Source organism: Penaeus monodon, chromosome 4 (genome assembly GCF_015228065.2).
Source record: "Penaeus monodon isolate SGIC_2016 chromosome 4, NSTDA_Pmon_1, whole genome shotgun sequence".
NCBI classification, from domain to species: domain Eukaryota; kingdom Metazoa; phylum Arthropoda; class Malacostraca; order Decapoda; family Penaeidae; genus Penaeus; species Penaeus monodon.
The window spans coordinates 40,179,638-40,197,693 of NC_051389.1; the positions used below are offsets into that span (position 1 = coordinate 40,179,638).

Consider the following 18,056-nt stretch of genomic DNA (forward strand, 5'->3'; position numbering starts at 1 on the left):
AGATGTGATTTGTTACAATATATAAGAGGATTGCAGCAGATGGATTTGAAAATAAATATAACAAAAAGTATGTGTTTCACCAATAAAAGAATTCAAAACATAACCGAAATAAGTATAGATCACAAAAAATTAATATTCACAAACAACCACAAAATATTAGGGCAAGAATTTGATTTTTCCAAAGCTAAAATGGAAAACATATAGAAAAACTAAAACTAAAACTTCCAGACAAAAAAGAATAGACATAATGAAGAAACTGTTCACATTATCATGGGGAGCTAAAAGAAAAACAATGATAGAATTTTACAACATCTACATAAAACCAAAAATACTCTATGGCTCCACAATATATGGAACAGTAAAAAACAAAGTTTTAAAAAAGCTAGAATCAATACAAAATGAAGCAACAAGAATAGCCACAGGTTGTTTTAAGTCCACTCCAATAATAGCCTTACAAGCAATAAAACAGCAAGAATGTATCTAGATGGCAAAAATATTACAAAAACAAGAAACTATGCCAATAAAAAAGTTGATAACAGAATCAATTAAGGAATACAACCAGAATATTGACAAAGAAACTTTAGTTCATAGAGCAATGGAGACATGCATAGAACTAAAAATCACAATAAAAACCAACATTACCCCAAGCATATCTCAAATACCACCATGGTTTGATATTTACCAAAACACAGAGACTAAATTTATGCAAAGTCTATCAAAAATACACCTGAAGAAATAATTACAAACCATTTCAATATGATGGATAACACAACATACAAAAACCATAAAAAGATATTTACGGATGGCTCCAAAAAAGAAGTCAGTTCCACCTCAGCAGCAATTTACATTAAAGATAAAAACATCACTACAATTTGGAAATTACCAAAAGAAATAATGGAGGCAGAGCAGTTTGCCATAAAAGAAGGATTGATATACAATAAACAACATAAAAAAAAAACTCAGTGATATACACAGATTCAAAATCAGTACACTGCATTCAAGACACTAACCCCCCAAAACACAAAACATTATACTTGAAATACATTCAATAATCTGAAGTCTAACAGAAAACAAACAAAAAACAACAGTACAGTGGATACCAGCACACAAAAACACAAAAGGTAACGAAATAGCTGACCTTGCAGCAAAAACAGCACATAATATAAATGAAACTTTTAACATAACCAAAGATATATCAAATGTAATAAAATAAATTGTGGGAGTCGTTAGTAATGTTCATCGGTACATGTTTTCCCGGGCAGCGTGGCGGCCCGAGAGCTGGTCAACGGCAGTCGCCGTCTCCCACTGACCTCCATAAATGTCCTTTATTCCTCTTGGACCAGAATAAACCAAAAGAAACAGATCTCGCCCATACCTTCACCTCGATCCCTAACATGGCGCAGTGAGTAGGATGCCTCGCGAGGTGCCAGAAAGCAGTGGAGGAGCGCTACCCCGACGGTCAGCGCCCTTAGAAGTCATCACCGGCAGCAGCACGCCAGCGAGAGTCAGCGGTGGTAGCCAAGCGCCACCCACCTACCCATTATGTTGGACACCACAGAGACCGCAGTCAGCAGAACACACCGCGACGCCTCCACCGGGGTTATGGACCGGGCAACAGTCACCTCGTCCACCAGCCCCCCCCCCCCGTCAGGACCAGGATCAGCAACCTCAGGCATGTCCCCAGCAGCGTTCGAGGCATGGGCTGTCAGCGTGGAGGATTACGGCTTCATCTGTGGATGGGCCCCACCCCTCGCCGCTTCTTATGTGAGACTTTTTTGCAGCAGTGATATCCAGCAGCGTATCGACAGGCAAGATTTCAAGAAGCTCTCAACACTAGCAGCAGTGGGCATAGTGAGAAATGTAGTGATTGGCCCACGGTGCGAAGTGGGAGCATGGGCAGATTTTTAACGTATACCCAGTCAGCAGGGGGTTAGTGTTGCCGCATATGTATCTAAGTGTCGTGTCATGGCTGGAGAGTGCAGTTTCCAGTGCCCTGAATGCAATAGGTCATTGACTGAGTATATGTTATGCAGAAAAGTAATCATGGGGCTCAGCGACTGCAACATGAAAGCAGAACTGTTAAGGTGCTTCCCCCCCCCCTTAAGTCCACAAACGACGTAGTTAGCCAGTGCGAAATAGTTGAGGCGGCAGAAAAGGCAGCGGGACGGCGTGCACCGAGCAGCGTGGCCGCTATGGAGGACGCACGAGCAGCCACACTGGAGTAGAGAGCAGCAGACGGCGCTGCCGAAACTGTAGAGACAGCACTTGTGGTAGTAACAACCAGTACCGTGCTCGTGACGCTGCGTGTCGCAGCTGTGGACGGAAAGGGCACTTCTGGCGCTTGTGTCTCTCACTTACCCCGAGAGGCAACCATCAACCATCCAATGCTGTGATTATAGAAGCGTGGAGGCCTCTGCACACCTGTCTGTGCACATCGTCTGCCCCCCCTCCCAGGCGGCGTGTCACACAACCGCCGTGGCAGACACGGGAGCTCAAGTGAGTATTGCAGGGTGCCCCCTCCTGAAGGACCTGAGGGTCCCCCTACACTAGCTCCAGCCCTCGCCCAAGATAATCACCCATGTCGCTGGAGGAAGTGTGAAGCTCCTGGGGAGCCTACGGTGCCAGGTAACAGTGGGGACGAACACTACCCTAGAGTGCGTGTACATCACAGAGGGAGTGCAACATCTCTACCTGTCATTAGGAGCCTGCAAAGCCCTGCAACTTGTGCCACAAACCTTCCCACGTCCTGTGCTGACCTGGGCAGTACAGGTCAGCACAGCAGAGGCCTTTGAAATACCACAGATTCCTAACTGCCCAGCCACGGCCCCCTATGAGTTGGTTGAGGAGAACGTGGAGCGGCTCGAGAGATGGCTGTTGGAACATTATGGACGCACGGTGTTTGCAGTAGAGAGCTCACCCTTACCAAAGTTGAGCGGCCCTGCGCACCATATCCACCTACGGCCTGATGCATGCCCACATGCAGTACATGTGCCAGCTGCCGTGCCACATCACTTCTACAATGAGGTGCGGCGACAGATCGATGCTGACATCAGCAGGGACATAATCGAAGAAGTGCCTGCTGGCGAACCAACCAAGTGGTGTGCGCGCATGGTGGTAGTGCCCAAGAAGGACGGGAAGCCACGCAGGACAGTGGATTTTCAGAAGCTCAATCACGCGTGCCTCCGTTAAACCCACCGCAGCAGACTTCCATTTGACCTTATCACAGGTGTGCCAAAGCACACATACAAAACAGTTGTAGATGCCTTCTCCGGGTACCACCAGATTGCCCCCGATGAAGAGAGCTCCAAGCTAACAACATTTATTACTCCTTGGGGACGGTTCTGCTACCACAGGACCCCCATAGGGCACTGTGTAGCACAAGATGCCTTCACTGAGCGTTTGGATGATATCATAGCTGACATTCCCAGGAAACTGAAGTGCATCGATGACACTCTATTGTACGATTCCAGCATGGCAGAGACCTTCTGGCACACATACAACCTTTTAGAGAAGTGCGTAAACAATGGAGTGACACTGAGGCCTCATAAGTTCAGCTTCTGCAAGCGAAGCGTCACATTTGCAGGGTACTTACTGGGTCGGGAGGAATACCAACCGAGTAACGACCTCGTCAACAGCATCGCAGACTTCGCTATGCCATCCCGCCCATCCTTGACTGACATAAGGTCATGGTTCTGCCTTGTGAATCAAGTAGCCCCCTTCCTGGCGGTAGCACCAATGATGGAGTCCTTTAGGGAACTTCGGAAGAAACCTGCGGGAAAGGGCGTGTACTGGGACGACACCCTTGATAACATCTTTAGATCCACAAAAGAAGCTATCAAGCTCCTGGTGGCGGAAGGCCTCAGGTACTACGACACCTCACGCCCCACGGCTGTGCTCACGGACTACAGCCGACAAGGGGTCGGGTTCCTCATCATGCAACAGTATTGCCAGTGTCACGTGAAGCCCTCATGTGCTGCGCGGGCGGATGTAAACTAGCACTTTGCGGCAGCCGCCACCTCACATCAGCGAGAAAAACTACAGTACCTGAGAGGGGGAGGCACTCGCAATTGCTTGGTGCCTCAAGAAAGCTTGCCTATTCCTCCTAGGCTGCATGGATTTAACCTTCGTCACCGACCACAAGGCCCTCACCAAGATCTTCGGCGACAGAGAACTTAAAGACATTAATAACCCCCGACTCCTTAACCTGAAGGAGAGGACATTAATGTATAACTTTCGTGTCAAGTATGTCAAGGGGAAGATCAACTGCGCTGCTGGCAAGCATAGCAGCAGAGGCTGTAGAGGACGACATAGGACATGTGGTGGACTTGCGGCAAGAGCAGGAGGAAGCCCTTAAGGATGAGGACTATCAACTACTGCATGAGTGCGTGATCAACGATGGTTGGGCAGAAAGGAAAGACTTGGAGAAGGCTGCATTACGACCTTAGTTCAAGATGTGAAACAACCTCTCATGCCAGGAGGACCTTGTTCTGTACACCAGTGATGAGAGGTTCCCACGTTTGGTCATCCCAGCCTCCCTCAGGCGCATCATACTCAACAACCTCCACACTGGCCATCAGGGCAGAGATTCAATGCTCCGCAGGGCCAGGCAGTCCATATACTGGCCCGGAATTGATGCAGAAGTTGAACAAAAGCGTCGCCAGTGCCAGATTTGCGAGGTGCATGCTCCTTCTCAACCCACAGGACTCATATCCACGCCTCCACCTCAGTATCGATTTCAGCAAGTGGCGGCAGATCTATTCCATCTAGACAGCAACTCGTACATTGCCTACGCAGACAGGCTGACAGGCTGGTTGGAGGTGGAACACATTTCAGGAGAGGCCACCAGCTCCCACCTCATCAGTGCTTTTGTCAATTTCAGGACACTAGGCTTCCCCGAGGAGCTGTCATGCGACGGAGGCACTAACCTCACCAGTCATGAGTCCAGAAGCTTCTTCAGCAGCTGGTGCGTCAAGCTAAGGATCTCCTCAGCACACTACGCCCAGTCTAACGGGCGCGCAGAGGCGGCAGTCAAGTCGGCTGCTAAGGCTGCTAAGAGGTAACATTTCCCGCGGAGGACACCGACGACATCACCAGGGCGCTTAACCAATACCTAAACACACCCCTTCAAGGATCGGACACGTCCCCATCGCAGCTGCTGTTAGGCAGGCAACTACGGTGAGCAATGGGGATTGATGCTACATGAAAGGGAACATGCCATGAATCTCTCTGCAGCAAACTCATCGCTTCGTCATGACTAGACAGCCCATAACCTTGCCCCTCTCAAACCGGGACAGCAGACACGGATTAGAACCCTGTCACTGGGCGGTGGGATCGGTCGGGAACAGTGGTGGAGCTGACTGCGCCACGACAATACTTGCTGAGGTTGGACGGCAGCGGCAGAGCCACGATCAGAAACAGACGTCACCTTCGCCTTCGAGGTAGCGAGCCCCAGACAGGTGCTCCACATGAGCTACAAAGCACCTGTGAAGCCACCCCTCAACCCCCAGACCCCGGCGTACCAGGCAACCTCCAAGACACCTGAATGACTATTATATGAATTCCCCCATTTAGTGTATTATTGCGGATACGCAAAAGTTCCATTTAATTTGTGTTCATTTCACAGTTATTTTAATTATGTTTGTTTCATTACACTTAGGATGCACATGTAATTGGGGGAGGAGTGTGGGAGTCGTTAGTAATGTGTATCGGTACATGTTTTCCCGGGCAGCGTGGCGGCCCGAGAGCTGGCCAACGGCAGTCGCCCTCCATGGATGTCCTTTATTCCTCTTGGACCAGAATAAACCAAAAGAAACAGATCTCGCCCATACCTTCACCTCGATCCCTAACAGAAATTAAGAATAAAAGTCAAAAGAATTGGGAAGAATATTTAAATAATGCCCTAAACACAAAAAAATTAGTATTTACAAAACACCAGTCCTCAACCATGGATAAGATCCAAAAAATAGAAAATTAGACACATGTATTACAAGAATAAGAACAAAACACACAAGATTAAAATACCATCTACACTGAATAAAAATTGAAACTAATCCTTTTTACAGATGATGTAATAATCAAGAAGAAACAGTAGAACATCTATTTCTTCATTGCCCAAGATTTTATTCAAACAGAGTGTTACTACTGGAAGCATTAAACAAAATAAAAATCACCAATCCAAATGTAAAACAACTGATTACAGGAGAAGATCTACCAGAAGGTCAGAAGTATTATATAGTAAGACATACCAAAATAGTGCTACAAAAAACAAAAATCATAGATATGATATAAAAAGAAAGAAGAAAAGGTTTCAGGGGATATAGACAAAAAGTGTCTAAAATCCTATAAAAGAAGAAAGAAGAAGTAATTGGTTCACCAATAATACGAAGCAACTGTTATAAAACCTTTAGTGTTGAAAAGGTTCAACCTGAAATATAGAAAATCACATGCGTAGGAACTGGAAAAAGAAGAAGAAAAAATGAACTTGTATATACATAGTCAGATAAGTATCCATTAACAGTTTATACATCGAAAAACATAGCCTAATAAAATCCTTAATATCAATTAAATGTTCAAGAAAAGTAATAATACAATCAGTACTTGATAATATTAAAATAAAGAAAATTTATAACTGCCACATCATGATTCCAAAGAATCACTATATTTTATAATATGAAAATAATCAAGAACTTTAACTTACATAATGCCATCTTCACATGATTACTGGTGACATGCTGAGATTCCAAATCATGAAAGAGTTAAGTCCAACACAACTGAAATAATCATTATTCAACTTTTAAATCCCAAATATACAATTACATTCCCAACAAATGCCAACAATGCAACATAAGAAAATACTTCCCATGACACCTTCATCTCTGCTGGATAAATTTGTCATAATCCATATATACTAAGACACTCAAATTAGCAAAACTTGCTTCTAAACAATGAACAAAGACCATACCTTCCATAAATATGATTCTCCACACGTCAATTTCATATATTATCACAATTTCTTATAAAAAATTATTCGAGACAACACATTTAAACACTCCTTCTCTTTATAGGGTTTCAGACTATAATATTGTCTGTATCCCCAAGATCCTTTCTTCTGATTTTCTTTGTAGCTTATATGTAGTCAATTATATTTGTTCACTGTAGAAATATATTCATGTAGTTGATGGTAGATCTGAGCCTGTAATTAGAAGATTTAAATTAGGATTATTGATTTTTACTTTGCTTTGGGCATCTTAGATGTTCTGTTTCTTCTTGTCTGCACCATCTGCATGTAGGGTCATTTTCGAGTTTTAGTCTATGCAAGTGTTTTTTCAGTCTTGTATATTTTGTTAAAATTCTTGTTGGACATACATCTAACTTTGTTTTTTTTTTTATCTTGTCTATGGTTGTGGTTGGTTGTTTCTTATTAGGTAGTCTTTTGTGTTTAGGATTTTATTAAGATCACTTTCTCAATTCTTCTGACTGTTTGTTTTATTTATTATTATTATTTTATTTTTATGATATTTCTAGTGTCATGGGGTGTGTTTATGGGATTCATTGTGCTGCAATTTCATTACCTTTTATGCCTTTATGTGCTGAGATCCAGTGTAATATTATTTTGTGATTCTGAGTTGTTAGTGTTTTTATTATAGTGTTTGTATTTTGTATATCAAATGTTTATTTGTTTTTGGTTTGTGATAGGAGTAGAGCTGATTTTGAATCTGAAAATCACTGCTTCTTTTATTTTGGTGTTATGCATACATGTTAAGCCTTGTTTGATAGCATAAAGTTCAGCTTCCAAAATTTCTGTCACTTATGGATCCATAGTGTGGTAAGATTGTAATCTCTTATATAAATTGCTGCTGATGTTGAGTCATGTAAAAATTATTTTGTATTAATTGATGTAGCATATTTTTTTGTAATGCCGTCCATAAAATTTGTTTCTATGTATTTTGATATATCATACCAAGGTGGTAATGGACTGATATTTGGTGTAATATTTATATTTATGTTTATCTTTAGTTCTTTAATTGTTTCCAGTGCTCTATGAATAAAAACAAATTCTATCTTTATTGAGTTTGTATTCCAATATTTCTTTAGTTGTCAATATTTTTTTATTGGCATGTCATTTTGTTTGTTCAGTGTCTTAAATAATTAGATGCATTGTTTCTTTTATTTTTTTTATTGATGCTATGTTTGTTAATGCTTGTAATATAATGATTGGTGTTGATCTGAAACATCTTGTAGCTATTCGCATTGCTTCATTTTGTAATGTTTGCAGTTTTTTTATATCTCACCACTATCACTTACCCCATAAATTGTTAATCCGTATTCTATTTGGGGTTTTATGTAGATATTATAAAATGTTCTCATTGTTTCTTTATTTACACCCCAACTTGTTGTTGACAATTTCTTCATTATATTTATTCTGTTTAAGACTTTTATTTTGAAATTCTCTATGTTTTTTTCCAGGTGAGTTTTGGAGCAATAAATATCAGGCCTAGTATACAAGTATTTGTGGGAAATATTAGTTCTCTATTGTCTATTTCTATTTTTGGTATTTGTCTGATCTTTTTATTTGTGAAACACATGATTTTACTTTCTGATAAATTAATTTTTAAATTCTATCTATCAGTGTAGTGGATAATTTAGTTAGTTTGGTAGCGTGTTATCCAACTATAGGTAATGTACATGTGGGTTTGGCGTATTTTGAGGATGACTCTCGGGTGATTTGAAAGTGATCCCTAGTCACAATAAAAAAGAACAATAAAATAACACCACTGGCTGGCTAAAAAGGCAACATAAAAAGAGCATCCATAATATACATTTATTACACAGAAATCTTTCGAACATAACCAAGACACAAGACAACACACCATACACCTACTTGGAACAGAGGCAACCCACCACAGCACGAGAAGCTCCAGTCAGCCAGCTAAAAATCCAAACGGTCTGTCACCAAAGCCTCTCCCCCTCTGACCGACCTGGCTTGACCCTTTATACTGGGGCTTCCCGCGCTTGGTGAGGTTTTACCCATAATGCAATTCATTCTATTTATTAATTAGTGTATTATGGGGTTAAAACAAGTTTAAATATACGTAAAATAAAAAAATAATAAAACGATACAAAAATGGGCACATAAAATAATTAAAAGACAGGAAAGTACCAAAAAGTGAACGAAAGGGATCCGTGAGGGAAAACGGGAAAACACAAAGAAAAACGAGAGAAACAAAACTAAAGGTGAATTAGTCGAAGACAAAAGGCAAGAATAAGGCAAGGTAAGTATAGAATATAAGGTAAGTAGTGTATAAGTAGTGTTACGTGCAGTAGAAATGGTGTAGATGTATAAGTAGATCACGGACCAATGGGAAAGGTAAGTCAGAGGATATAAAAAAACACAGATTCACTCTTATTAAAAAAAACATAAAAACAGCAAAGCCACGTCATCTTGCAGGGCGAAGGAGTCCGTAGAGTTCCTATATAGATTCGTAGCGTCAGGGGAACAGGCGGCCCGGAAGCCTGTGGGGTGACCCGCCTGATGCCAGGGGAAATTCACTACAATCAGTCCTTTTTAAATCCTATCTTTAATTTATTGGTTGCTTCTTCGAAGTCTCTACTTAATAAGTGTGACATCAAATGCATAGATTATTTTGTGGACATCTTCTGTTACCTCTAAATCTGACATTAGTATATTGAAAAGGGTTGGGCTTAATGGGGATCCTTGTGGTACTCCCCTTATGTTCTTTTCTTTTTCTGTTTTGCAGTCTCCTGTCTTTCAGAAAATTGTTTATAAATTTTAATGGTAAGCCTGTAATTCCCATTTTTGCCGCTTTGATTAATATTGCTTCCTGGTTAGCTGAATCAAAGGCTTTTTCAAAGTCAATACATGCTATTAAGGCATACCTTTTTTTTTTTTTATGTGTAAGTCTATTATTTGCAAAGCATCAATTGTGGGTTGATTAGGTCTGAAACCTATTTGATCTGTGTTTAATTTACTGTTTTTCTAACCACCAAACAATTCTTCTATTTATTATATTTTCAAAGATTTTTCCTTAGCATGATGTTCTACTTTTAAATCGATAGGATTCTGTGTCTTGGGTTTTTATCTATCTGACTTTAGTATTGGACTGACTAAAGCATTTTTTTTCTGGATATTATCCTTTAGACCAGTAATCATTTATGATTTTTTATATATTTTGGGTTAATTTTCTTTTTTAACCAGGTCTCACAAAGTCCTATCAAATCTAGTTGCTCTTTATATGCCAAGTATTCTAAATCTGTTTTGTTTTTCAGTGCTGACCTATCTAATATTGCAGAGAATTATTTTACTCATTTAAATATTTCATTATTTCTTTGATAATTGGTGTTACTTCATTTATTGTTTCTGTAATATATATATATATTTTTTTTTTTTTTTTTTTTTTTTTTTTGATTATTATATCTGATATTGCACTAACTATAATCTTTATTGTTTTCATCCACGAAAAATCTTTGTCTTTTTTCAGTTGAGTATCTTTTTGTGTTTTGTAGTTCCTTGTTGGAGTTCCATCTCTTAGTGGTGTGGGTAAGGACCACGTTATTGGAGAATCCTGAATTCTTTTCGTGAGGCTTTTGTGTTGATTTTGCTGTGTTTAAATCACTTTCTGTGAGTTTTCTCCTGGTATGTTTGCCTCGTCTCTTTGGCTTTTGTGTGTTTTATAGTATTTGGGGTTCGTTGGGGTTCTTTACCCTGATGTTATATTCTGGGATTCTGTTGTTGTGTGTTCTGTTGTTTGTATATTTTCATGTTCTGTTGTTTGTATGTTTACATGTTCTGTTTGTATGTTTATGTGCTCTGTTGTTTATATGTTTGTGTATTTCTTTAATTGTTGGGTGTTTGTGTGATTTGTGTTTTGACTGTTTGTTGAGTTTTGTGCAAGGGCTCTAAGAGTTGACGTTTTTTCTTTCTGAAGAGGCTTTAACTCTTGAAACTTTTTTTCAAAGTTCGAAATTTTTTGTGTTTATGTTCTTGGCCTCTCTGTGTATTTTACATGAGTTTGCATTGGGTGGATGATCACCATGACAAGAAAACAGTAGGATTTGTTGGGGTAGTCTTTAAAATTATGATTGAACTGACTGCATTTACTGCTTCTTTGTTTGTTTTTACAGGTCATGATTCCATGTCCATACCTCAGACACCTGAAACATTTTGGAGAAAGTATTTTGATGAACTGAGTATGATGACCTATTGCTATCTTCTCCGGATAGCAATAGACTATAGAAAATATATATTTTCTTTACATTAATCATCCTCGAGTACACTTAGATTATAGAAAATATATATTTCTCACAAATAACTAATATAATAATGCCTTTAATACATTGTACTTATTGAAATAGCAATTTCAATACAATAATCATTAATACACAAAATTTAAATAAATGAAATGAGTAAAGTGGTTGATCGTGTATGTAAGCATCAGGGTACATTGATAATGAGTTAGAGGGCAAAAACGGTATGGTAACCATGAGCTGAGGTGTGACGTCCGCCCGGAGTTTCAGCTGCACCAACTGACAGTTTTATTACATGAGCACTGCTTACATCTGCAAGCCTAGGGTGCGTTCAATCAACCTAGAAGTTGTTGAACAGTATTGCTAGCATAGCAGCTTCGTCCACCCGGCGAGCTTAACAAATGGAGTTTTCTGGGGTGAGTTCCGCAAACTTCATAACGCTCGCGCAGCCGCCGAACCGGAGGGCTACTTTCGCTCGGTCTGGTTCCCGGGTGAACAAGACTATGGCCAAGGCTGTTTAATAGGTGTCTCTGACTTTCTGTCTCTCTTCATCATCATAAGGGGGTATATGCATGTCTGCGCTTTGCCGCGCGCAGCCTTTGGCTCCACTTCCTGGGGTTCCTCTGAGCAAGCCTTCATGCAGCTTTCCTTTCCACATCCAGCATATCTTGGCAGATCTGATCGACTAGCTTCAGCCAAGAGTTCCGTGGTCTTCCCCTTGGTCAGGAAAACGAGCCACATGCCCACAGAGCTGAAGTTGGTGCTCTCATATCAGATTGGTAATAGGTCTTGAATCAGTCTCATGGAGTATCCTCTGATTGGACACATTGTCCCTCCAAGTATACCCCATGATTCTGTGAAGACAAGTCGTACCTACAGATCACTGTTCAGTGTTCAGGTCACACACCCGTAGAGTAAAACTGGGATCACCAGCGCTCTGAAGAGCCTGATGTTAGTCCTAGTCAGATACCAACAATGCCAAATACTTCTACTGAGTGAGTCCATACACCATAGGCCAGACCGACTCGTCGAGTGACTTCTCGTTCAGAACCTCCGTCGCTCTGCACTACACTACCAAGATAAGTGAAGCTATCCAAGATCTCAATGTTCTCACCGCAGACTTGCACAGAACATCGGCATCCAACAAGTCCCCAAATTTCTGAACTATGGTCTTGATCCAGTTGACCGAGAGTCCCAACGACTTTGCCTCCTCATGCAGCGTCTCGAGAGCTATTTCCAGGACCTCCAATGTCTCCGCTTGGATCACTGCATCATCGGCAAGGTCCATCTCTCTTTAGAAGATGTAAAACACACACACACATATATATACACACACATACACATAACATACATACATGTATACATGTACTTTATAAATATGCATGTGTACATTTATTTAACCATTTATATATATATACACAAACACACTTATATATGCATATATATATATATCATCATCATCAAGAGGTTAACGCCGACGGGGGCGCATGGCCGCATCCACCCTTCGCTTCCAGCCAAGAGGATCCCTCGAGGCGAGTCTCCAGGCAGGCCCACGACCCATCTCTAATTTCTCGCAACAGGTCTCGTCAAGCTGCCCAAACCATGACCTCCTGGGTCGTCCCATAGGCCTCCTCCACCCAGAGTTGTCTCGCAAAGAGACAACCTGATGAGCAGGGTCATCCACAGGGAAAACGAGCTAGGTGGCCATATAGCCTGAGTTGGCGATCCCGGATTATGCAACAGGTCCCATGCCAGTCTCACGGTGTAACCGCCGGTTAGACACATGGTCCTGCCAACTGTACCCCATGATCCGTTGAAGGAACTTGTTACAAAAGGCATCAAGACAAGACTCCAGGACACTGGATAGCATCCAGATTTCGCTTCCATAGAGCAAAACTGGCATTATCAAGGCCTTGAAGATACGCAGCTTGGTCCTTCTAGTACGACACCTAATCTTTGCGAGTTCATGCTCCTGTTGCCAGACCAACGTCTATGATTCTTATTCTGTCCTTGTCAAGATGGATCGTGACGGTTTCCCAACAGGCACCAAAGTCTGATCTGTCTTGTCAGAAGACATCTCCATTGCTAATGCATCAAGAGTCGCCACCAGTGACTCCAAGGATTCAGATAGAATAGCAACATCATCGGCAAAGTCAAGGTCTGAGAGTAGGTGGTTGCAGATCCGTTTCAGAAGAATGTGGGCGAGATCCCCACTCCCCTTCCAGAGAGGGATGACTACGCCCCTCAGCAGGTCAGGGGGAATGGTAATAGACTGCCAGATGGCAGTCAGGACTGTATGCAGGCCCCAAGCCATAGGTTCACCCCCAGCCTTTAGCAGTTTCCCACTCTTCAGCTTGGAAATCGCCATCCTAACCTCCATTAGCTAAGGGTCTACCTGGTACAACAGCTCAAAATATGCAGCCCATTGTTCATGAACCCCAGCATGATCTGAGATGATCCGTCCATCCGCTGATTGGACTGCAGACTTCTGTGAGGAGGGCTTAGAGTTCAGCTTTCTCAGGGTTTAGTAGGCAGGGTGAAGGTCGTTTACCAAGAAATGGCCTTCAACTTCCTCAGTAAGTTTCCTGATGAACTGTTCCTTGTCCCTTCTCAGCAGTGTCCAAGCCCTAAGCACCATGGAGTGATGTGAGACTTGATTACCATTCAGCTGAGCCAAGCAACACACTTCAGTGGCCTCCAATGTCTCCAGGGAGATGGAATTCTGCCTTGCCCTCGGGCATACGCTTATGGACTCCTGGGCTGCTTCGAGTGTTACGCGCTTGAAGAGCTCCCACAGAGCAACTGCGTCCGTCAGGTTGTCAAGTTCTGTGAATCGGTCAGAGACTGTCATGGTGAACCCACGGGCACACTCCACCTCCAGTAGTCTCACCAAGTGAAACTACCTTAGGGTGGCCACTGGAGGGACGGGGAGTTTTGAAGTGGACCTGCAGGGTAGCCACAACCAGCCTACGGTCAGTGCCACAGAACTCGGCACTCCATTAAACCCTCCATCACGTGCTAACAAGAATGTGATCTATCTCCTTGGCCACTGTACCCGTATCGCTGTACCATGTCCAGTGATGCCAGTTGGAGCGCTGGTACCAGGAGCCAGAGATCCTCATTCACTGGGACCTAGCAAAGTCCTGGAGAAGAAGGATATTCTCGCTGCTGGGATCAGCTCCTGAGCCATGGGGGCCGACATACATCTCATAGCCAGTTCGTTCACAGCTGGATACCACATTGAAGTCGCCCAGGACAATGCGAAATATCTCGCCGGGGGCAATTGTCTGCCACAGATGCGAGTTTGGCGTAGAACGCCTCTTTCACATCAAGTTTGCAAACATCAGTAGGAGTATACAGCAATAAGAGATATGAAGCCAAAAGCATGCTTCAGTCTCAATGCCATAATATGCTCATGAACCGGTATCACCTCAGCTACTGAGGGCTAAAGTCGGCTGGAGATGGCTATGGCTACACACTGGAGATGGTGACCATCGCTGCGGCCCGACCAGTAGTAGGTGTACCCACCCATACTGATTGTGCTGTTACCAGGTCTTCTCGCCTCTGATAGGTCAGCCACCTCAACTCCCAGTCGCTTTAATTCCCGCGATAGTAGAGGTAGCCGCTAAATCCTACCGCAAGGATGTTCCAAGCGCCTACCCGGAAAGCTCGCCTGAGGTTAAGCCTCGGGTGGTCACTCTGGGTGCACGCCACCTCTGCCGCCCCTGCCTCAAATAAAGGGGGTCGGCGGGCTGTGGGGCTGCCCATCCGCCTGTGGACGAGTAACTCTCGTTCCAATCCTGCACCCCGACATTTGCCCTCCCAGCGAGACCCACAGCCAGCCTTGCTTGCTGGGTGGGAGGGACAACAGCCCTCCCCCCAGCATATCCATTTACTTGCTGCGTTGCCGGAGGGTCTTCTGGGGGAGGAGGACTGGCAAAGCCCACCTCCCCTGAGTCGCCCCATTACCCCAGGGTGGCTAGGGGGCAGGAGTTGGTACGGATCCAGAGCGTGTCCACATGCCGGTGGGCCATAGCTCTGTACCCCTGGGGCCTCCTGCTACTCCGAGATCCCCCACAGTTTAGCCTGGGACCACAAGGTGCCCAGTTACCCATGGGTGGCCATGTAGAGGCACTGCAGAATTCTTGATGATGGAGAGGCTGTTACCTGGCAGGGGAGACTTATGCAAAAGCTGCTCCCTTTGGCTACCACACCATCGCTTCTCATCACCTTGCTACCTACTTACATGCACACATACATACATGCATACAAAACACAAACACATGTATATATATATATACGCACACACATATATTGTAAAAAAGTGTTTTTAACAACACAGAAGAATACTTTATGAATGTTTAATGAATGTTAATTGATTGAAAACGTATATGTTTATAATAAAACAATGATATATTTCAGTGTTTACGCAAGCACCAATAGAAAGCATGTAAAATGGATTAATATTTTTTTTTTTTCTGCATTTTTAGAACCTGAACAAACGCTTTTTGATGTTGTTAATTTCATGATAGTGTTCTGAGTGCAATACGCAAACAGATAGTTGGGATAGCATGACTAAATATGTTCCATAAAATGGTGTTTTCATCAACAATTTTATTTTAATGCTACGGCCAGAGCTATAACGGTGTAATTTAGCCAAAATAAAAGAAAAGGAGAAAAAATATATACATATATATATATATATATATGTGTATGTGTGTATATATATATATGTGTATATATATGTATGTGTATATATATATATACACACACACACACAAAGTGTAATTAAGGCAAAGAAATTACGCCCCTACACACACACACGCACATACACACGCACGCACACATACGCATGCACACACACGCACGCACGCACACACACACACACGCACACACACACACACACCACACACACACACACACACACACGCACGCACGCACACACGTGTGTATGTATATATATATATATATTGTAGTGGTTTGTGGGCAGCTGCTCTGCCACTCACCCTTGCTACAGGAGCTGACGAATATTCCTCAGTCGCAAATTATAGGGCATGAATATGGGCATGAGGGGAAAGCCGGGCAAAATTAACCTCCAAGTTCTGCAGGAGTAAGGAGAGACCAGGATCCGTCTTCGACTGCTTTATTGTCTGTTATACGGTGTACAGAATCACGGCCGAGTTCAATATAATCCAAACAGGGTTTACAACACAGTAAACATATAAAAAAAAAGCACCAAAATTATAAAATACAATAATCTCCCTCAGCCCACACTCACACCCTTTCACGACCGAGGTTACACGCCAACTGCCTGCCGGTGGTGACTTCACCACCCACTCGGCGAAGGGGTTGCCACTTATCTCAGTCGTGAAAGGGGTTGGGTGTGGACCACGAGTTCTCTCTAACCCAAGACTCAAGGCACGTTCTCCTGGAGGTGGGGCGTTTAATAAAAGACGCAAGGGCGTACCGTTGGGCGTTAGTAAGCTCATTTAAAAAAAGGAAGCGACCACCAAGTGGCAACATGGCCATCACCCGTTTGCATACGTGAATCCGGGTGCGTTCTTGTATCTGAGAATACGTCACACTACAACCCCTCCCCCGGAACGAAAAACGCCACACATCCGGGAGTGCCAGTACCCGATAGCACCATATAGAAATATATAAAAATAGCACAAATCAAAACATGTAAAAATCCAAAAAGTATTTAAAACACAAAAGATAGTAAGAATATCACAAATGTAGAAATATCACAATATAATGCTCAGGAACTCTAAAAACACTAAAGTCTGATCTGATTGTCCAGATTGTCCAGGTTCGGGATGCAATTTCCAAGACCCCCACTACCACAAATGTTTTCGACACTGCACATGCACTACACTTGGTTAGCTTCCTCAAGGTAGTCTACTTCGGTCGCTGGGGTGTAAGGGCGTATCAGGTTAGCATGGACCCTGACAGCGCGATGGGGTTGTTGCAGATCCAAAACATCATAACTAATGAGACCCAACCGCTTCTGTACGCGGCAGGGACCAAGCCACCGATCACCCAAGGGTCCATGGTTCCCTAGAACCTTACGCAGGACTAGCGTGCCCTCCTCGTATGGTTCTGAGGTGCATGCAGCACGGTCATACTGGGCCTTGTTGGTCTCGTGCATCTTACAGCTCACCTCGACAGCTAACTGGCGGGCGTCTGCAAGGCGACCCAGTATCAGGTCCGGGTCCACAGTCTAGCGATTTGTCAGGCCCTTCCCAAAGAGCGCCATACGACCCATCAATAAGTACAATGGCTGATCCCCCACGGTACGGTGGATGGCCGAGTTCAGGGCAAGGCGTACAGCAGGTAGATGAGTGGGCTACTGAGCCAGTGCCGACAGCGCGACCTTCACTGTCCGATTTGTGCGCTCCACCACCCCATTGGACTGGGGGTGATAGGCCACTGTAAAAGAGTGTTTTACTTGCAGGGCCTCCAGAAGTGAGCGCCACTCGTCAGAGGAGAATTCCAAGCCATTGTCAGTGTGATGGTCAGGCAGCCCAAACAAAGTCACATAGTGGTCTACAAAAGCCTGCAGTACTCTGCTGGCTCTTTTGTCACGCAGAAGGACCAACTGTATGAACCGCGTGTGGTGGTCCATGATAGAAAGCACATATCGGAACCCTGTTGCTGACCCCCGCAGGTCCATAAGGTCAGCTGACTCTCACCAGTGGAGCCTCTGGCAGTGGATGCCCTTCCATTGGCCTGCGTCCTGCAACACCCTTGCGCTGCTGGCATACATGGCAACTAGCCATGTACTCCCT

At 43.4% G+C, this 18,056-nt stretch overlaps 2 pseudogenes; both read left to right on the forward strand.

The window, feature by feature from the left end:
• LOC119572206 overlaps positions 1-3,210 on the forward strand; it is a 6,137-nt pseudogene extending 2,927 nt beyond the window's left edge.
• Positions 3,211-4,111: 901 nt separating this feature from the next.
• Positions 4,112-8,060, forward strand: LOC119572555 (annotated as a pseudogene).
• Positions 8,061-18,056: the final 9,996 nt, after the last annotated feature.